Source organism: Amblyomma mixtum, chromosome 6 (assembly GCF_055824585.1).
Source record: "Amblyomma mixtum isolate Tamu chromosome 6, ASM5582458v1, whole genome shotgun sequence".
Lineage (NCBI taxonomy): Eukaryota > Metazoa > Arthropoda > Arachnida > Ixodida > Ixodidae > Amblyomma > Amblyomma mixtum.
In genome coordinates, this window is record NC_143017.1 from 142,005,416 (window position 1) to 142,028,761 (window position 23,346).

A 23,346-nucleotide genomic window follows, 5' to 3' on the forward strand; every position below is an offset into this window, starting at 1 on the left:
CGCCGGGTGCCTAGTTTTGACCTTAGCTGAGTTAGAGGTGAGACCATGAAAAAGAGAAAACGAAATTGAATTCGTGACTGGGAGTCGAACCCGCGGCGTCGCGGACAGATCTCTTTCAAGGGCTGCTCAGCGAGACCACCAGGCTATCGCCGCATCTTTCTTTAGTATTCAATGGAAATGGTGCAAAGAAAAGTCTAAGCATGCTTACGCCACAAAACACAAGGCCACCATACCACTGCATGACCCCACCTTCCAAAACATCAAAAGTCTGGCAGGCACACGCAAGCATCCAGATAGGGGAGCCAGCTAGTTGGCACTTGCAGGGCAGCATATACTCCCTGCAGTAAAGCGTCGAAGCAAAGGTCTCGACTACCGTGGGGATTCGGCGTGGAAGTCCATCATGCGGCTCTTCCAGATTCTAAATAGCCCCAGCAACATAAATAGTGTTGTGCATAAGAACTAGGCTATCGCCGCCGCCAACATGCCTTGTGTTTAACTGCACTACAAACTCAAGCTGCGCAATGGAGAGCGTCGTCTTCATCAACTTTCATCTGCTCTGTCCCGCGGCACTGCCTGCTTACCGTCGTCTTCTACATAGCACAAATAAGTGCTTTTGGTCTCACTCGAATGTAGTAAACATTGTAGTTTTTTCTCTTTCACCAGGAGACCACCAGGCTGCAGCAGAACGCATAATGGCTTTGGCTAATAAGAAAAAAGGAGTTTTCCCCTCTTCACTTTGCCGCCCGTTACCTGTCGTCTGTCACCTTTTTTCGCCTTCCCTCTCCTCTGAAAGTTAAGAGGGGGATTTTCTCCTCTCCACTTTGCTACCTGTCAACCGTGGCAGGTGGCGGCTGGAAGGTGGAGCTTTCATCCGCAGACAGGATGGCTTATTCGCTAGCGAGGCATCTAGTGCTGGCGCACTAAAATTATAAGACAGAAAACACACTAGAAGTTCGAGGCATAAAACTACTGCATAATTATATAGAAAGACAGTGCTCGGCCTGTAAATTGTGGTGCTCAACGTGTAAATTATGGCCGAATAAAGGTCTTCTACTACTACTACTACTACTACTACTACTACTACTACTACTACTACTACTACTACTACTACTACTACTACTACTACTACTACTACTACTACTACTACTACTACTACTACTACTACTACTACTACTACTACTACTACCACTACCACTACCACTACCACTACCACTACCACTACCACTACCACTACCACTACCACTACCACCACTACCACTACCACTACCACTACCACTACCACTACTACTACTACTACTACTACTACTACTACTACTACTACTACTACTACTACTACTACTACTACTACTACTACTACTACTACTACTACTACTACTACTACTACTACTACTACTACTACTACTACTACTACTACTACTACTACTACTACTACTACTACTACTACTACTACTACTACTACTACTACTACTACTACTACTACTACTACTACTACTACTACTACTACTACTACTACTACTACTACTACTACTACTACTACTACTACTACTACTACTACTACTACTACTACTACTACTACTACTACTACTACTACTACTACTACTACTACTACTACTACTACTACTACTACTACTACTACTACTACTACTACTACTACTACTACTACTACTACTACTACTACTACTACTACTACTACTACTACTACTACTACTACTACTACTACTACTACTACTACTACTACTACTACTACTACTACTACTACTACTACTACTACTACTACTACTACTACTACTACTACTACTACTACTACTACTACTACTACTACTACTACTACTACTACTACTACTACTACTACTACTACTACTACTACTACTACTACTACTACTACTACTACTACTACTACTACTACTACTACTACTACTACTACTACTACTACTACTACTACTACTACTACTACTACTACTACTACTACTACTACTACTACTACTACTACTACTACTACTACTACTACTACTACTACTACTACTACTACTACTACTACTACTACTACTACTACTACTACTACTACTACTACTACTACTACTACTACTACTACTACTACTACTACTACTACTACTACTACTACTACTACTACTACTACTACTACTACTACTACTACTACTACTACTACTACTACTACTACTACTACTACTACTACTACTACTACTACTACTACTACTACTACTACTACTACTACTACTACTACTACTACTACTACTACTACTACTACTACTACTACTACTACTACTACTACTACTACTACTACTACTACTACTACTACTACTACTACTACTACTACTACTACTACTACTACTACTACTACTACTACTACTACTACTACTACTACTACTACTACTACTACTACTACTACTACTACTACTACTACTACTACTACTACTACTACTACTACTACTACTACTACTACTACTACTACTACTACTACTACTACTACTACTACTACTACTACTACTACTACTACTACTACTACTACTACTACTACTACTACTACTACTACTACTACTACTACTACTACTACTACTACTACTACTACTACTACTACTACTACTACTACTACTACTACTACTACTACTACTACTACTACTACTACTACTACTACTACTACTACTACTACTACTACTACTACTACTACTACTACTACTACTACTACTACTACTACTACTACTACTACTACTACTACTACTACTACTACTACTACTACTACTACTACTACTACTACTACTACTACTACTACTACTACTACTACTACTACTACTACTACTACTACTACTACTACTACTACTACTACTACTACTACTACTACTACTACTACTACTACTACTACTACTACTACTACTACTACTACTACTACTACTACTACTACTACTACTACTACTACTACTACTACTACTACTACTACTACTACTACTACTACTACTACTACTACTACTACTACTACTACTACTACTACTACTACTACTACTACTACTACTACTACTACTACTACTACTACTACTACTACTACTACTACTACTACTACTACTACTACTACTACTACTACTACTACTACTACTACTACTACTACTACTACTACTACTACTACTACTACTACTACTACTACTACTACTACTACTACTACTACTACTACTACTACTACTACTACTACTACTACTACTACTACTACTACTACTACTACTACTACTACTACTACTACTACTACTACTACTACTACTACTACTACTACTACTACTACTACTACTACTACTACTACTACTACTACTACTACTACTACTACTACTACTACTACTACTACTACTACTACTACTACTACTACTACTACTACTACTACTACTACTACTACTACTACTACTACTACTACTACTACTACTACTACTACTACTACTACTACTACTACTACTACTACTACTACTACTACTACTACTACTACTACTACTACTACTACTACTACTACTACTACTACTACTACTACTACTACTACTACTACTACTACTACTACTACTACTACTACTACTACTACTACTACTACTACTACTACTACTACTACTACTACTACTACTACTACTACTACTACTACTACTACTACTACTACTACTACTACTACTACTACTACTACTACTACTACTACTACTACTACTACTACTACTACTACTACTACTACTACTACTACTACTACTACTACTACTACTACTACTACTACTACTACTACAGTACAAATCACAGATTCACGCCCATTTAACGATGGAGAAAACACTGTGCTTAGGCAGCCGGAAATGTAGTTGCATACTAGCCGACGCAAGCGTCGCGCACTCGACTGGTGCGACGCTAATATTGAGACGGCGGAAGGCTTGCGTTATAGCCATGGCCTGAGAATAACAAAATTAAGCATCGAACAGCACGCTCAAAGAAAAAAAGAAAAGCGAGATAGGCTAGAACGCAGTGCTAGGAAGAATTGCGGGTTATTTTTCATTATTGCTGAGAAAGAATTTTACGTTGCACAGGGATTAGACGTTTCATCGGCGGAATAGAAAGAACCTTACATCGTAGCCCTAAAGTGACGCGTTGTAAACGTTTAAAGCATCAACTCTTCACGCGGGGATAGCCGCCTCTCCGTATGGCAGCTTTCGCGTCCGGAACTTTTGTCGCGAATACTTTATCTTCATCTGGTATACCGTCACCACGGCAGCCAAAAGCTTTCACGTAAGCTTCTTCATGCTCTCTTTTGTCAAACATTTCTGTAGCGCTGCTCTCGTTATATTATCCCCTAGTCTTTATTTCTCGCTTTCATTTGGCTGCACAGAGCTTCTCTTGAGTCTATACATGGTTCCAGTTCATCCATTTTGATCAGCGTGTGCTGCTCCTGACGTAACCTCTTACACGTGAGCCTGGTGTTTCTTCAGCACTCTAAGTTTGGCATCTTTCCGGTATTATGTTCGCTCTATTCTAGCATAGTTTTTCAGTGCAATGTTATCTTTTTTCTTCTTTTGCTTTTACTTTTTTCAGCTGTCTCGGTCATCGTCGAGTGCTGATAAAACATTTTACACACGACACTGATGCGCACGCCGTGTAGCCAAAGAGCCCTTTCCGGCTCACGAGCTTACCGCCGCCGCTTTCCCCTCAACTGATGCCTGCGGGAGCTGTATACGGTCGAGAACCACTTTCCCTATGATCTAGATTTGGGCATCCTGTGTTTTTTTTATGGCAAGTCTTGGTATCTTTTTTTTTTCGTGCTATACGAAACGACATGGGTCATAAAAGCGGTCGAAAGAGCGCGAATTTAAGTGCAATGGTAAAAGAAACATGCGCGAGGCACGAACGAGCGTAAGTCAGTGGACATGTTCCACCTCTCAAGTACTCAACTCGTATGTTCATCGAGAGTAGCTGGTAGCTGATAGGCTGCTTTCACCGCAGCTAATCTGAGGTCGTACTTGTACCAGAAGTTCACAATGTCACCAGTGCCAAACAACGAATATTCAAGAAACGCTGAGAAAAGGGCTACAAATTGTTGACATCTTTCAGTAGGAAAGTGAGGAAATTTTCTGCGCGTCCGTCATTTCAGCACTTGCTTCTGGCTATTTGCAGATGACCCTCGCAGCTGCACGCTGATTAAGGGATCATGTTTCCGGTGGTCCTACCTGGGTAACCTGCATGAAATTATTGAAGAAACCACCTACGTTATGATCTACTTTAGACGCACTTTACGAATAGCACATAGCCTTGTCTTAAATGATTGGCCTTCGTAATGCTACCGTGTTTAAGGCTACAATATCATTTATCGTTATCAAGATAACCTATGCAGAACCCTATAATTTATATAAACTCAAGCAGTAAGAATTCAGTAATTAGCTAACTGCTCCTCCTACTTAGTCCACCGCAGTGGCTTAGTAGTTATGGCGCTCGGTTGCTGACCCGAAAAACGCGGGTTAGATCCAGGCCGCGGCAGTTGAATTTCTTAGGAGGAGAAATTCTAGAGGCCCGTGTACTGCGCTATGTCAGTGCACGTTAAAGAATCCCAGGTGGCCGAAATTTCGGAAGCCCTTCACTAAGGCCTCTCGATAGCCTGAGTCGTTTTGGAATGTTAAACCCCATAAACCAAAACGCCAGAACTCTTCCTACTTACCATACTCAATGCGTGAAGTCTAAGACATTTTAGCTCCTCTATTTTATCACGCTGTGTATTATGGTATTATATCAAAGTCACCTCATCACCACTAGAATCTTGTTAACACTCTAAAAGAAATTTATTGACTTCTAGCCCCAACACACACAATAATGACTGCAGTGGCGTTCCCGCAAGCGTAAGGTACCGCTTCAGCCTGCCGTACTGCAATAAAGGCTTTGAAGGATTAGCTCAATGCAGCTAAAAATAAGCCATTCCCGTCCTGTTTGCCTTATACTTAAGACAACTGGAGCAACACAAAATAATTTAACCAATAAAATGCATGCAAAGCAAATGTTCCAACTTTTCTAATTAAAGCATTTGAACGCATTGTTTGAACAAGAGCTAAGGCGACAAAGTTTTGCAAGCCAAAGGAACCCGGTTCGCTCATCCACGAGAAGCTCTTCAGTGTGCGCCAAAGCTTGATGAAAAAATCTCGGGCAGGGAAATTTTGCTGCTCTCACATAGAGTAGCGTCGAATATCGCCCCGTTCTTATCGCAGTGAAAACCGGCTAGCTTAGTCTGTGATCAAAGCGGATGCTGCTGTAATAAAATTTACTTTGGAAAGAACCACATGTATTCAAATGGGGCGCTAACAAAATAAGTCAATTTACCTTGTTGTTTGCGAAACTTGAGCTATACTTTGGCTCTTACTGAGTATAAAAGCCCATTTTATTTCTTCGCCTCATGGAGCGCGAAGTATCGGTACTTTAAAAAGATGAATTTAAATGCTGAATAGAACTGAGCCTGGTGGTTGTTCATCGAAGCGTATAAATGGGAACAAAACTACAAAGGTTCCTAGAGAGGCTGAGTGCTTTATAATCAAGTTATCGATCGTCTTACAGTGAAGCAACAATAAAAGGAGACAGCTAATGAAGTAATGTGGATCGGAATTCCCATGGTGCAAGTCTCCAGCGCGTGGAACAGGCCGCGGGAAACAACCTGGCGCACAGGGCGGGACTCGGCCTGGCCCCACGACATATCGGTGCCTGAGCGAGGCTGTGGCGGTCCGCTCTGAGAGGTGCAGCCAAGAAAACAAAAAATAAAAAAAACGAAAAGAGGTCCTAAGAAGGAAGGCACAGGAAAGCGAGCGTGGAACAAAAGAAGGAGAAACTGTCGCGATAACAGGCGAGTGAACCGTGGCGGTGTCTCGCACAACATAGGATCGGCGCGCTCTACTGGAAAGGCGAAAGCAACTGCAGCAGAGAGGTACTCCCGGGGAAAGGAGCCGCCATGCTTGAGAGCGGGAGAGGCCGAAACGCCCGCAGAGGTGGCGGTGCTCAATTGAGGGCTCGATGCCTCAGTGCCTTTCCTCCTTGGTCTTAAGCTGACCCTTGGAAAAAGCGCCGATCGGGAGAGGTTTGTCCGTTCTCCGTAAGGTAGGCGATTGTCTCTCTTTAAATGCGTTTTTCGACTAGATGCAGAAACTAAGAAGACGTGTGTTTCCGATTTATATGCCCCCTTTGTTTATTTATGTTCACTGTCAGAATTTATTTGTTTATTTAATCTGCTGCTAATCTTACTATGCGACCACAGCATGCGGGGAATCAGTGGAACTTTGACATTAGGCTAATAACAATGCATCCCGAGAGAGCTGAAAAACAATAAGGTAAGTATTACAACAGGCAGGTGAAACAAGCAGAAAGTGACTAGCCCTAGCTACAATAAAGGACATAAGTCTCTAACTTCTATTTTCGAAGCACCAGACTCCCTATTTATCGTTTTCTGTGTATAGTTGAAGGTCAGAAAAAATGCCTGTGAAAAATCCTCACAACATGCATTGTAAGACTGAAAAATGTTGGAAAAAATTCAGGGGGCACTTTGACTGTCTAAAGTGGGTAGAGGCGGAAGCGTTTCCCGCACCACCTTCGCTGTTTCTGTGGCACTGGTTCGGTTTAGGTTCGGTTTATGGGATTTAACGTCCCAAAGCGACTCAGGCTGTGAGAGACGCCGTAGTGAAGGGCTCCGGAAATTTCGACCACCTGGGGTTCTTTAACGTGCACTGACATCGCACAGTACACGGGCCTCTAGAATTTCTCCTCCAAAGAAATTCCAGCCACCGCGGCCGGGATCGAACCCGCGTCTTTCGGGTCAGCAGCCGAGCACCATAACCACTGAGCCACCGCGGCGGCCTGGTGGCGTCACATATAATTGAGTACTAATTACGAAGGGATGACAAATCACTAATTATTGGTTAATTGCTGATTAATGCCTGAATCCTGATTAACTGCTAATTAATAACGCTTAAGCTTCGCCTTTAGGAGTGGAACGCGACAGGGCGTTGTAGCGCTGCCAGGGAGTCCACGGAACGCCACCACCCGTTCGGCGCGATGCCTTGCCCTTTGAACGCAACGCTTTTTGAGAAAAGGAAATGGCGCAGTAATTCTCTGTCATTTCGGTGGACACCTGAACCGCATCGTAGAGGAAGGGAGGAAGTGGGAGTGAAAGAAGATAGATAAAGAGGAGCCGTAATGAAGAAAATGAAAATTGTATTTGAGGAAAGGAAATTACGCAGTAACTGTCTCACAAAATTCAGGGGGGCACTTTTTTTGACCTAAAGTGTGGTCACTGATGTGTGGTTAAGATGTTAAGCTTCGCCGCTAAGAGTGGAACGCGACACCGTCTTGCAACGCTGCCAAGGGGTCCATAGAACGCCATCGCCCATTCGGTTCTACGCCTCGCTCGTCGGTAAATTGGTTTTTGAGGAAAGGAAATGTATCTGTCTCTCATTTGTGGGTGGACACCTAAACCTCGCCGGAAGGGAATGGAGGAGGATGAGAGTGAGTGAAGACACCGTATTCACTAGACGCGCCTTTGTTCATTCCAAACCATCGAGCTGGCATGGCGGAGTGGATAGCATGCTCGTCTCTCACGCCGAAGACCGGGGTTCGAATCCTGAGCTCGACCAATTTATTAATCGGTTTTATTTATTTATATGGCCTGACTAGTGAAGCTAATTAGGCTAATTAGCTCAGTCCCACTTACTTGGAGCATCACTATACGATCCATTCAATTGGTTGCATGGTTACTACCCAAAGTACAATTGGCCCCGTTTGAAGTTGGCGCACTGTGACGTCACGACCGTTTCTACCAATTGAAAAGCATGACATTTTCTGTCGACAACTGTTGCTTACAACGATGAGACATTAAAGGCTTCCGCCTTAAAATTTGTTGGAACGTTGGAAAAATTTTAATCGGAGTTTCCGATCCAGATACGTTGGCCTTTCGTCGTCGATACTTATGTTGGAAATGCCAGGCCTCATAACTGTTTTCGGTGGTATCTTCGGGCACCCTTCCTCATCCCTATACACCAACCGCGATACGCTGTCACTTGAAACTTTAATAATTACTGGAAATTTACACTTGCAGAAATTGTTGTAAAGTTGCCTTAAAAATTTTTTTTCGCCTAGAAGGATCTAAGAAAGCGAAACGAAACACTGAATCTATTGAAAATTCACTTTCTGCACAAGTTTGAAGATAAAATTCGGTCTTTTTACTCAAGGTTCTGTACAATAGGCATTAGAGATAATAAGAAGCCCTGAAAAAAATAAAAACGATTACCGTCGTACCGCACTCTGTTTGAAGCTAATAAGAAATACTGAAGTAGAGGAAAGAAAGAAGCAATAACTTCTAATGAAACTGAGCAAATCAAAGAAGTGATTTGGGTTCCATTTTCCAGAAAGCACAAGACTACTTCCAATTAGTTTTGCTGAAAAATGTTTGAAAATTCTTCCTGGTTGTCATTAATGGTCGGATGACGGCCGCACACTCCGGTTGTGCGCGATAGGGATAAAATAAATATAAAAGGAGAGTAAAAAGGCGCTCCACGCCGCTTTGTTCTACAAAATAAAGTGATGCGAGCTGTTTTTTTCTTTTTCATTTCTCTGGCCGTGTCGTAGATGAACACTGCGTAGAAGACGAACGCCACCCCTAAGCGATTAATTCCAGCCGGCCGTACATAGCTCGGGCACAACTCAGTGATGCGCATATTTTCTTGTAGTTTTCGCTGGCGCCTGACATTTTACTACTGACATCATTCGTAATTGTTCTGCTCCGCGAATTGCGTGTCATTAGTTTTTTTTTTATTTCTGCAAGAAGCAGACAGTGTAGCACTTTCTGTACTTACTTATACTGGACAAATGCACATTAAGAGGAGAAAGGAAAGTGTACACGAGCGGCAAAAATTGTTAAGGTGCTTGCAACTCTACACGAACAAAGCTATTATAGTTTGCGGGGTTATATTGGGAATAACAGTTGGCAGATGGATGATGAAGCGGGCTATGTGGCAGTCCCGCGCACGTTGCTGAAGCATCTATCGCGCCCCAGAATTCATCAATCTTGAATGACGGCTAAGATCCGCAGCCAGGGCTCCCGTGTCACAGCGTTGTTTGGCACTGCTAACGCTCAGGCATTAGATGATCTAAGCCCACCTCTTTTCGGCATGTAACGTTAGAGGTTGCATTGACACCACTTCATAAAATCTCAGATGCTTGTTTTGAAGAGAGGGTAAAAATGCACTCTGCGCAACTATAGAGTCGGTATATGAACAGCGGGATGCATATCTGCGCGCTGTGCTGTAAGCTCAGATCATTATACCAGAAGGAGCATCAACGGATGCCCCAACTTAGGTACCTTCGTTTTTCGGCAAACTCAACTCTTCTCTCTAGTTTTCAACAACATCCTTTCTCTGTGAACAACTCCGCAAGACATCTGTTGCAACGCATTTGCGGTGTCCCGTGTCTTTTATTTAGTCACTAGTTCAAATTACGCCACAAATGCAAAAGTGCGGAGAATTATTGGTCAAGTCGGCGTATTCTGCCTGCTCTCTTCCTTGCTTAGTTGCTGTCGGCAAACGAACTAGAAGGCATGAGCACGGTTGGTATGCGGCACACGGAAGAACTCGCGCCTAATTTCGACGTCGAAGGAAAGAAGTTTATTTAAGCGAGGGAAGCGAGATCGAACCTTCTTGCCGTAGGCAGAAAGGTCGGGGAAGAAGTGGGCAGTGACTCGCGAGGGAACAAGGCAGCAGCAAGCTTCACATCATAAACAATGGTTCAGCTCCCCAAACGCGTCTACTGAGTGTTGAGTGGGCTCTCCTTTATCGCCCGCAGCCGAGACCGCTGGGGACTGACAGAAGGGGTATTAGTCAAAGCTTTTCCATCGAAACTCGGCGGTTTCTCCGGCGCTTTCTCGAGAAAACACGCTTCTGCGATCCAGCAGCGATGCTCACAAGAGATAAAAAGCCTGAATGGAGGCCACATAGATTGCTTTATCTGGCTGCAGTGCATTCCAATGCTTTGGGAGGCGCTGTTTGCGAACTCCGAAAGTCGTTTCCCTCTAGCTTGATTGCTTCCGAGAAAGCAGGGCAGGGCTTTGTCGGAGATATGTGAGTTCAGGCGCTTTCTGTGCATTACTTATAAGATGCCACCAGTAAGCGCGGGACGTTGCTTGTGTAGCTTCACAACACACTTGCGCAGCCCTCTTCGCCACTCTACTCTGCAAACCTGTCATTTGTTAACCACCTTTTTCTTGTTCGACCTCAGCAGTTCTGCGGGAATAACAGGCACGCAGACTATTTTATCTGTTCTCCATTTTCATTTCGAAGTCAACGTGGCGCTATGCCCGTATAGCATGTCGCGATCACTGTCCACCGTTTCAGAATCGATAGAACAAGCGGATGGACCGGGATTCCTGTCTTTGCTCACGTGCTTATAAATTTGAGTTAAATCCTTATGACGTCCTGGTAATCTCTATGCCTTCACTTTGCTCTACACACGTGCACAATTTCTAAATTACATTTGCTTCTGATCAAAAAGTTCTTTGTTTTGTTTTTTTTTGTCTACTACTGCCTCCCCTATAAATGTGACGACCAAAATTGCATTTGACTTGTCTGCAAGGTGTCAATGTCTCTTTTGTAAACCGTGACAAGAACCGTATTTCTGCCCACTCTCTCTTGGTTTCATTCCGCTTTCCTTGTATCGTATCTGTGTGTGCTGCTCCCTATTTTACATTGTATAAACATGCATATCGGCATATCGTATTTGCTCGTATAATGTGCTTATTTCCATAATGAACACACGTTCACTTTAGCTGACAAAGAATACAATTTTTAAAATACTTGAGCTTGCATAACAAATGCACCACCAAAATTCCAGAAATGTTTTGTGAACGAGTGTGCGTTATTGAGTAAATACGCCTATGCTTTCTGTCAAATTGACTCCAAGTGCATGAAATCCATGTAACAAGTATCCTAGAAGTGCTGCCGTGCATGGTTGTTTTTACATTCTGCCTCCATCCAAATTTTTCAACCGTGGCCTGAACTCGATACTGTTACCTTGCGCTGCGTACCAGAACCCGACAGCCAAGTCCACGACCCTGGGGGTTACTGCGCGCAAGGATATCTTTTAAGCCCATATGTCACGCCATCGGTGCTTTGAAGGTGCGTTACGCTTATTAACCTCTGTTTCTAAATGTAACCCGCTTTCAAATGTGTCGATTTGGTATATAGTTTTCTCAAGTTACCTTACCATGACTTAGTGTCCAATGTTCCGACAGGAAGTCTGCTCACTGCGGTAGGTTTTTCTTGCGTGCGTGCTTCACAAATAAGAAAAGGGCACTTTATCCTTGATCATCGGTTCTTATAGCACATTAGTTTATTTCTCAGGCTCGTACGTGTATGTGCTATTCATTGAAGAACGCTTACACTGGATTTATAGCTCGGAATATATTCCAAATACGACTTTCATGTTCTTCAGGGTTGCTAATTCCCAGCCGCTTGCTGGCAGGCAAGCAGGAAGGTGCATAGACGGATTGAGAAGTTTATTGAATGGAAGTGCACAGACGTGAAAATTCGGTCCAAATTCCATGTCTACCAAGAAACACAAAAAGTTGTCCCTTTTTCTTCGCCCTTTCCAAGTGACAGCTAATTAGTGCAGCTAGGTTAGGTCCCTGTGAGGTGAAAATGCTCGTTAAGAGGTTTGAACTATTTTCTTTTCTTGTCCGCTCTGCGAAGTACTAGAAATAACGAAAAAGAACAAAATGCGAGCGGTTATCATTGCTTTGCAGCGTACCTAATTAGCTCAGAGGGAACTCCATATCCAATTAAAATGAAGGCATGCATCCACTCCAAGTTGGGAACATACAATAAGGAAGTTTTTTCACAAAACTGAACACAGAATAGCCTTGGTATTCTCATTATTCCCGGACCGCATGCACTGCATAGACGCGCCAGATGCACTAAAAGAGAATGACACCAGCACAGTAAGGTCTATAATTCACATATCATCTAAGCAAAAATCTGGGCAGCTTATCGGGGCGAAAGCACACAGACTTAGGAGTTAGAAAACATAAGCAGTACCTCACAAATTTTGTCCCACAATATGTTTCGGCTAAGGCAAGGAAGCCGCTGGCACACTACAGTAAGTATGCTACAAATTGACTTAGAGTGTGCAGAAGAAGTAAGAAGCGCTGCTTTGTTAATGTTCGCATGCTGTTAGTGAAACGCGTGGCTATCTGGGTGTAATATATCTCTACAGTAGTGCTTTGGCTTGTTCACTAACAATACCTTCCAGAGGGACAAGATTTTCGCTTTTACTGAGTCCTTCGTTTGTCTGAGGTTGGAGCCAGCCGGCGAAGCTGAAGTTAGGTGCACTGACGTCGACTGCTCCTTTAAATGTAACTTGACTCTTAAAAACGTGGCAGAGTGCAGCAATCTCTTTACTCCTCATTTATTGAATACGAATAATAGTCTCCAGCTAAAAATTTTCAGCCTATTTAATCTTGATTTTCCTACCTGGGACCTTAAAAGGGCCGACGCCGTGCAGCGCTGTCCTCTTTGTTGGCAATGTGTGGTGCTTATCAATGATCAGTTGTAATAATGAATGAATAAAGGGGTGTTATAGCCTCATCCTTTCGTGATTATTTGCGTCATATGGGTGTAATACTGTTTCCAGAGAAAAGTTGTTCTAATTTGTATGGAAGACCACCCAGATGAAAGAAATATGCTTGTCCTCAAATGGATGCCCCTCATTCCCCTTCCCTTGTTTGCTTAATTGCTTAGCGAGGGCCTCGGTTCTGGCAGCCCTGACGCCATAGGAAGCATAAGAGGGTTCTCACACAGCTTCCACCCTCGCCGTTCGATGACGTTCTACGTCACATCAGCGGTAACTCAGGACGTGCTACGTCCGCAGCTTAAGAACGTGGGTGGCGCTGGTGAACACTCCCAAGGTTAGGTTACTTGTAAACATAAATACCCCCGAAAAGCAGCAGATCTGACAGCCGTCGCCGTAGCTCAGAGGTAGAGCACCGGACGCGTAATTCGGAGGGCGTGGGTTCGGATCCCACCGGCGGCATGTGGTTGTTTTTTCTTCTGCTTTCTAATCAATTAACTTTAAGCGATAACATATTCAGTAATATTAGAAATTGATCAACACCACAAAATAAATAAATTAAAAATCCCTTGTGCCCCTTGGTTTCTGTGGCTGTTGGCTTCTCTCTTATCTAGAAAGGCGCGATAAAATAAGAAATCCGATAATAACCTGGAGTTGTGTTATTTCCGCAAACGTTATTTACTCTGACATCATTCATGTGTGTGCCGAAGACGGGTCATCATGAGTGGTGTTTACACCAAAATACTTTCCGCAGTATTCATGCTTGTCGAATTTCTTAATTATAGGTAGGCCTTGCTGATCAGCTTGTCGTGCTCTACCTGGTGGGGTCCGAGTAGTATCAATGCGGGACATGTTCATTAGGATCAGTCAGCTACACCAGAATACGGTCACGGTACATTTGGAGGCATATTAATGTTTCACAACTATACCTGCGATGACGCTTGCCTGAAGCGGTTTTTGCAGCTTTTTGCTACTTCCCACGTTGGTACGAAGGCGGCCAGAATATCTCTTCGGCGGAAGAGAAGCGGACGAACGTTGCGGCACGCCTAAAAGCGAAAGCAGCGAGTGGAGGTTAGCTCTTAGGAGTTATTAAGAAAATAAAAGTCATAGATCAGAAGTTTTCGAACCAGCTGCCCTACGTAGCATTAGCTAGGCGACAAAATAAGCAATTTAGTATCTCCTTGCCCTGTAGCTTCAATGCGTTGAGTTGGTTCTAGGTCGACGCAATATATTGAGTGCACGTAGCGCAAGTATAAACTGAAACGCCGGGTGAGTCTGCATTCGATAAGCTAAAACAGTTCACAATAGAAAAAAGGGACACGGATGCTCAGTGATAGCAGCATTGTTATTTATTTAATCCTTTTATTGTGAAATAAAGTTGTAGTTTATACTGATTCCAGTTGTGTTGTGAAGTTCTTGTATCCATTCAGCGCATTCAGGCTACATAGCTCTGTACCATTGCTTGTCGAAAAATTTAGATAACACATCGTTATCTAATTTCATGCCATTAAGAAAAACACCTGAGGCGTAGTCTTCACGTGAACATTGAACAATGAGAGAAATATACGTCGTTGCATTGGTTCGTCTACAAGAGGCTTTATCAAAGTGCGCACGACCGAAAAAGCCATGGAACGTTGAACCGGACATGCATTTTTTGTACCTATTTATTTCTTGCCATTGTTCATCACCTATTTTTAACCGAGATTTACAGTTTTCAGTCTTCTCTGTTTCTTCGGTAGCCACTCCTCTCCACAGCACTGCACGCTCTTCCCCAATAAGCATTCGCTTCGTTTTCTTAGCCACCACTGGTCAGAAAACGCGGCAACAGCTCGGATATCCGTCGACTAAAGCGAATGTGACGCCCGTTTCAATTATCCCGTCAACACTAATTGACAGAAGTGGTGGCGAACGAAGTTGCGACGGAGGTAATTGAATTCCCCAAGAGTTACCCGTACCTAACGTCCTGCAGCAACTTTCGTCATTTGACTGGCAGGCACCCAACAGACAGCGTTTAGCACTTAGTCAAAGCTTGGCGTCACTGCTCAGTTTTATGTAGCACAATTAAAAGGCACGTCCGGTAAAGCAAAGTTCAATCGGAACACACGGTGTAAATACGATATATCTGTTCGGGGCAAAAAGCTTTATACTAGAAATCTGCAGCGTTGCAGCTCACCACATCCAGTGGCCGAGAGGCGATGCCTTAGTTTGCACTGGCAAAAAAGCGTGAAAAATTTTTATTGATGCTGTGCCTAGCTGGGTAAGACGCAGAAATCAGGGAGAGCGGTTTCTCGCTGCTGTTGCTGTTTTGTATTTACATTTTTTCCAATTCAACAGGCAACGCCGTGGCTTTTGTGTCACTTGACAGAGCGTTCTTGCTTTGCAGAAATATTCTCCAGCCAAGTGCAGCCTCAAGTGAGAAGACACGGGACCCCTAAAACGTCATAGAAAGAGGACTGGATGCAAACGATTTTCTAATGTAGGCTTTGTACACACGGTCGTGCTTTTGAGCAGTGAACATCCTGTGAAGGTATATAATGGGACGGATGCAAGCAGCACTGCGCTCCTTATTGGAATCAAGCAACCACTAACAATCTAACCTTTCATCTTCGGAGTGTTTCGTAACGTGCACACTTTTGAGGAAAAAATCCACAGTGAGCATTTGTCGTTCTTGTTGATGTGTTTCAAGTATCGGAGGAGCATGGGGACAACGCCAGCATGTGAAGGCCTAATATGAGCCCTCCAGCCAAGTGCACTGCTCAGTGACGACTAGAAGGGCTGAGGTATTTTAACTGCTGCACGCTAAGCAGTATAGGATCAATTTTTGGTTTTAACGTGTTCTCGGAGGTGTTGACTGACAGTTCATATGATGCGATATGCCGTCTGTTTGAACAATTTTATACCAGAAAACCAAGTGAGCCGTGGCGCAAGTCAATTTCCTTGTACGCCAGTCATCCTTGTTTATTATGTAAATAATTAATTCATTCAAAACACTACCTGTAGCGTAATCACTACTGTAAATTATATAGATTAAGTTAGATCAGGAGGCTATATACGCCGCAGCAGACACAGGACAGAGGGAGGTGACAACACAGGGCGGTACGTGCAACTAAGATTTTATTGAAAAGCTTCATGGCTTTCATAGACAGAGGCGCCTGTGATCTTAAAATCAGGTTAGATAAGCAACCCATCTTTTCTGCAATGTAGATGAGGTGAGCCCATCGTCCAAGATGCTCATTTACCTGATTCGGCTGTATGCCCCTCAGTAGGGTTGAGTAAGGTTAAGCCTCGGTTTCACTTGCATCGGCCGGATAGGGAGGCTAAGCACCCGAGTATTAGATTGTACTAGAGATTTTACGCACTTCCGCCTGGGAGAGAGGTGGCACTTTTATATCATAACGATTAACCTTCTTCTTAGCCCCTTCTTCACCACCGCTCGAGTGGCTTTCCTAGTTCTCTCTGCCCTCCATCATCCTAAGTTTGGCTTAATCATATCTTTTACAATTTCTTTTTTTGTTGTCAGATGAGGCGAGCATGGCATTCATACACTTTGAAATTTATCTTTTTTTCTTTTCCTTATTGGTTGGTGGTATTATGCTGTTCTATGTACTGGGAGAAGCTGGCGGTTTTGAAGTGACGTTTATTACTGCATCGTAGCTTATCCTCCCCTTCTGGACAATGAATTGTACCCGGCAGCTTATACTAAGGGTGACCACTTGTGAGCGCGGCGGCACAGCTCCACTGCAGGCGTTAGCAGCCAAGGAGTAGAGCGAAGGAAATTTCGAAGGCTAAGGCTCTTGCGGCAACTACTATACGCTGGTATTCGGAGTCTGGTGTGCGACACCAATCAACAGTTCTTGAAGCATCCTGGATGCCTATCCGTTAATGGTCGCCATCGCTGTGCACGAGCCAAACTCTTTGTTAAGCTACTGAGCGTTGATCGCGGAGTTTCGCGTTTTAGCTCACCGTCTAAACTCCTTTTTCAAGATATGTCCTAAGCAGCAAAAACCGTGCTCGCCATTTCCTCCTATGATCGTAATCTGTAGATTTTCGTTGCGGTCTTTTTTCTTTTAAGATTAACGTATTTACAAAAGCGAATGATAGGAGGTCATTTCAGAATTAAGGCTGATGATACGCAAGCACTTCTTTTTTTAAGAGCAAAAAATTTCTTATTCAAAAGTAAACTTTCACGAAGTACATGTTTTTCAGTACCAAGGTGTACCAAGACTGATGTCGAACGCAAAGGTTTTCGAGTTAAGCAGCAGGAAACTCTACGCCTGCGCAAAGAACGAGTACAATGACCTGCGTATTGTAGTGTACCGAACCCTGCACATTGTCGGAGCTCCGCGGTTACATTTCCCAAATTCGCCCTTAACCACCATTTTTTTGTTAGGAAGCGAAATACGAAATAGTTTGAATTCCTGAAGATTTATAATGACTTTTGATTCAGCTATCGAACCCCTTTTTTGTTCTTCCCTTTTTGGGCAGAAACTTTTCCTATGCAGTGAATTTTGACATCTCCGCACTGTGACCTGGGAGAAAAATAGTCTGTTTGGAATACTCTCTTCAGTCGTTGCTTTACGCGAGGAGCTTTACGGCAGAGGACACCATCAGCAGCTTATATAAAAGTCAGTAAATCAATCAGTTTTGATGTGAACCAATTCGGCTAATCAGCGAAGACTAACTAACTGCAACGCCTACTGCGTCCTCTCTAACGTCACTACACATAAAGCACCATGTAAAACATATCTTATCCCTGAAGTCATCTGTGTGTTTCAACTGTTGCAATGTGATTCTTGGCACCTTTTATTCAGAATCAGAGCTCGGTGGTCTGCCCTTAATCGACGTTATTTTCTGATAGAGGTTATCGTCTACATTGTTTTATTTGTTTCGTTTCTATTCCCTATTTGTTCATTACCGCCGTTCACAAACGTCCAGTTGGTTCACTGGAGAGGAAAATCTTCGCATCCAGCTATCTATTTTCTAATACTTTTCCCTAAATCGTTTCAGTACACACCCGAAGTTAAAAGGTAAGTCGGCTTACCCGGAGATTTTTTTAACAACTCCACGCGACGAACACCTATCTTTAAAGTTTTTACAAGCAGCCCTCTACCAACATATGTCTAAAAACGTAATTGTTGAAGCCGATATGGCTATTACTAAAGGGATGACACAAACCTCTAATTACAAGCAGCTGCTTAACTGCAAAAGGAAACATAATTTATTGAATATTATTTTTCAAGTTTAGATTATTTTCTTTTGGAATTATGTGTGACAATACTGTTGTTATAGTGCGGCAGGAGCCGTCTTAATACCTCCGAGGCCTATATTTCAAAAATAGTACACGCCATCTCCTAAACACCTGCTATATACGTATACCAATTTTTCGTGCCCCGCTGAAAAATCTCATGTTTGGCTTTTCCAAAAGCTTATGTCCTGCGTTTTTGGCAGATTTCATGGCTCTGTACCCAACATTTTTATGTGCCTTGAATTTATTTCAGTGAAATGAATAAAAGCCTCCTCCATGATGCTTTTATTTCACTTGATTATTGGTTTGCAGGAAAGTTACTGTACAATGCTGAGCTCCTCGGTTATAGTATCAAAGCGAGATCCTGAAGAATTGCGATTTTTTTGCCTCCTTCGTTGCTCTATCACTGCGTTCAACGACCAGACACGTGGCCATAAGGTCCATCAAATGAGGCTTTTTCTGCGTGGGTGGACAGCGTTAGCGCATTGCAACCGCAACTGGCGATCAACTTCGTGTAATAAACCGCCTAATTGCCGAGGCACGTCTCAGTTGCGTCGCCACAGAAGCAGGACAGTTGGAGAGGCAGTGTGGTTAGAACCAGGCATGGCGGAAGAAAAGAAAAGCTGTGGTAGACATCACGTTCTTGCGCGTCACGCACTAGCTTCCTGACTGCGGCCTCTCGTCCAGAGCCACGGTTTCTAGATGGATAGACAGAATCATAATCATCGAAGAACGTGCCCGCACCGCGGATGCGGAGGCCTACAATTGTACGTTTGAGCACCCCAATACAGGCACAAGGATGCAGCCAGCGGCAGCAGCTCCATTTCGACGTGAAGCGCCGCTGGCGTGATCTTGGGCGTGAATGGCATTCATCGTAGCAGTCTTTTGGCCGTCATATACGGATGGAGGTTTCTTGCATCTTGATGTGACCTATTCGCAGGTACAGGCTGGCTGTATTGGATGATGAATGCTCCCATTTCAACAGCCCCGTCACGTTTTTTTCTTTTACGCTTGTGATGTGTCGACCACACCGAACGGAAAACAGAGAATATTAGCGGCAAGAACCATGAAGTCATAAATGCTTATTCAAAAAGCACCAGTGGTGCCTTGTTATCGGCGCACGTGCACACACATCATGATACAATTAGCCCTACAGGAGGCGCTCGAGCTATACTGACGCTCATAACGCATAGTTGCACTGTTCGCCTTGACGTAGCAGACAAAGCGACTATGCTACGAAATAGTTCGTGCATCCTATACAAGCGTTTTGCCCTGTCTAGATTGAAGGAAGGGGGGGTGGGGGGGTGTTCTGAGTCAAACATTTTCTCATTCCGTTATGTTGGTCGAAGTAAAAGCTTGTAGTGACAGCAAGGCGAAGGCTGTGAGCACACCTTAAAAACAGTGATTGGTGCTGGAAGCGTGCCTTCTCGGACGCTTCAACTACGCTTCACGACAAATACTTGGTGGCGTGCTCTGTGGATGCACACCTACACGACCGGTGTCTCGCTGCGTTGCTTTTTCTTTGACCCTCAAGGTGGGCTTATATTATTCTGATTCGTCGCATTTCGTAAAGCCTTCGGCTCATTCCCTTTGCTGCACTTTCGCGTGCAAGCGACTCAAAAGTATTGCTTCTATAATGAAACACCTCAAAACTTACTGGTTTGGTATAATAGGGTTTAAAGTCCCAAAGCGACTCAGGCTATGAGGGACGCCGTAGTGAAGGGCTGTGGAAATTTCGACCACCTGGGATTCTTTAACGCGCCATGACATCGCACAGTATACGGGCCTCTAGAATTTCGCCTCCATCGAAATTCGGCCGCCGCGGCCGGGATCGAACCCGCATCATTCGAGTCAGCAGCCGAGCGCCGCAAACACTGAGCCACCGTGACGGGTAAAACTTACTGAGACGCCACCACTACTATGACCTTCCTAAACAAAACCGGCGGTGAAATGAAATCACAACTTGCCTTTGCATGACAGTAGATTTTCAGCTTCCCGTGGAAGTTTTTAGCCTCAATCGGATATACCGCATTCCCGAAGTGCTCTATGTGCAACTACATAAATGTACAGTGCGACATATTTGCGCAGGAGCTTAACTGATAGCGAGAAAATACTTGTGACTTTCCAGCTAGTGACGATGTGGATTACATTTCGCAAACAGTTCAGCAAATGGGAATTCTGGGCAGTGAATTTAGGGCTGATTATTTGTGCACCTTTCTTTTAATCGCGTAAAAACTCCGCCAGGCACAAAAAGTGTAAAACGAACTGTGTTTCTTTATTTGTTCTTGTTTGATTGCACTGACAGTGCTTTTTTATTGCCATGTACTTTTTCTTCGTCAAACCTATCATTGCTGTTGAGTGACAGCTCCACTGTAGTCTACAAATTCAATCAACTAAGAGCAAATCTGCAAACGTGAGCGCCTGATCAGCATGAGCAGAGCAGCCGGCACTTCAGTGGGAACAAAACTGATTTTGAGTTGGAAATGCGCAACAAAGATACACATCAGATGTGCAAAGACTGCTAGACTTGCATTTTTGAGACCAGTGTAGAAAGTATCGACGCTGGTCCGCTTCAAAGTAAGGAGCTTTTGTCCTCACGATTAGGGATTGTGAGGAAGAGCTTAACTTAATGATTTTGCCCTTGTAGCCGATTCACAGATTGTAGACTGTAAAAAAAAAATAAATGTCTTTGCTGCGGAAATCCTTTCAGACGCATGTAAACCAACTGGCCCAATACAGCGCACTTTTTAAAAAAAATTAACGACGTTGATACGACATTGTAACACGAATTTGCTTGACAGCTGATGCACATGTGAAATGTAGTCAGGTTGGTGTTCAGAAACGTGACTACGAGCACGGCTTGGCCAGCCGATGGTGAATCTATACAACTCTCTACAAAGAACAGCTCTATACAAGCTGATTGTCCTGGTACTGAGCGTGAGCTGCCTACATGGTTCCTGCAGAATGCCTAGACTTCCTCGCTTCGGCTGGTGTGGCGTGCAGTGTGGTGTCTTGATACAAAAGCTACATTGCGTTTTGGGTGGCACGCAAAGCAGTGGATTCGTTCCGTATCATCTTTGCTGTGGCGCCGGCGGTACACATTATGGGGATTTGATGGCGACGTCTGGTGGCTTCGCACTTCATGCTGCTCGAACTAGGGCTGCTTGACAGTGTGGGAGCATTCCCATTCTCGATGAAGTCGTAACGCTTATGCAGCAGTAATGCCTTTTAGCTAGGCGAGTTGCACACGGAAGTGGCGAAAAGAAAGACAAAGCCACTCGCAATCTCATGAAGCTGGCGCCTATTCATGGGCGGCGCATTTCTCTGCCCCTCTCACCACGTGCTCCATCTCTCCACCGGTGCATTTCCTTGCGATCTCCTCCTCTCTGACGATGCCGTAGACGAGGCTACAACCCCACTGGTCGAAGCCGCAGTAAAAAGAATGAAAATGTCCCATATAAATCTTGATATTCTATACTATTCACCACTGTGGCATAGAACACGCATTTTCAATAAGTTAGGAAGTTAGGATGTCTTCTTCTGTTCGCAGTGTGCAACACTAATTTGTTTCTACCTAAACAGGCTTTTCTTACTTCTGTACTTGGAATAAAATGAATATAAGATTGATTTTGCTGTTGGCCACAGGTGGCATAAGCCTTGCGTTAAATTTTCTGGCAACTGGTCCAGCGTAGCAAAGTAATAAATAGAAATTCGAGACCAGAACTTTCGGTCTAGTTCTGAGACTTAGCTAAGCGAGCAAGGACCCACAGGTGATAATGGGACTGGTATCATCGGTAGTCTATGTAGTTCGGTATCCTGAACGAAGTCTAGAAGAAGGCGCAAGCTTTACTTCTCAACGTCCTCTTTCGCCGAGAGTAAACAATGTCCTGCAGAAATCCGTGTGGCACCACCGCCCTCTTGCGGGAGGCGAACAGGATCCGCCGCTCCTACGTTGTGCGGTGCAGTTTATCAAAACGAAACAACAAGAAATGAGTGTAAGAAACGACGCGGAAGAAGGACACTTGGGTGTTCTCGCTGGGGTCATGTGTGATCACCAGGCAGTTTTTTGCTAATATCTGGACCTGATTGTCATCGGGTGATGCAACCTTTGGCGTCCCATACCATACAGGCGGGTTATGTTCTTGAATTGAATTGAATCGAATTTATTTCTCCAGAACAACTGGAAGGATTTCCTGGCAAAAAGCTGCTTTCGCAGCTTGACTGGGCCCGGAAAATCGTTAGAATGCAGTGGCTTCGACATATAAGGTGATGGAAATAAACATAAGAAAGATACAACAAAAGGAGAACAAAAGTACACACTATAGAATACAAACAATGAAATACACTTAGTAAATACAATTGTGTGGTTAAAACAATAGCTTCTAGGCTCGTCTAGTGCAAAATGATACATAATCAAGAAATACACATTTAATAGAATCACAAATATGTACTTAATGGTCACTAATACATGTTTTGAACATATATACATACATTAAAGCAGA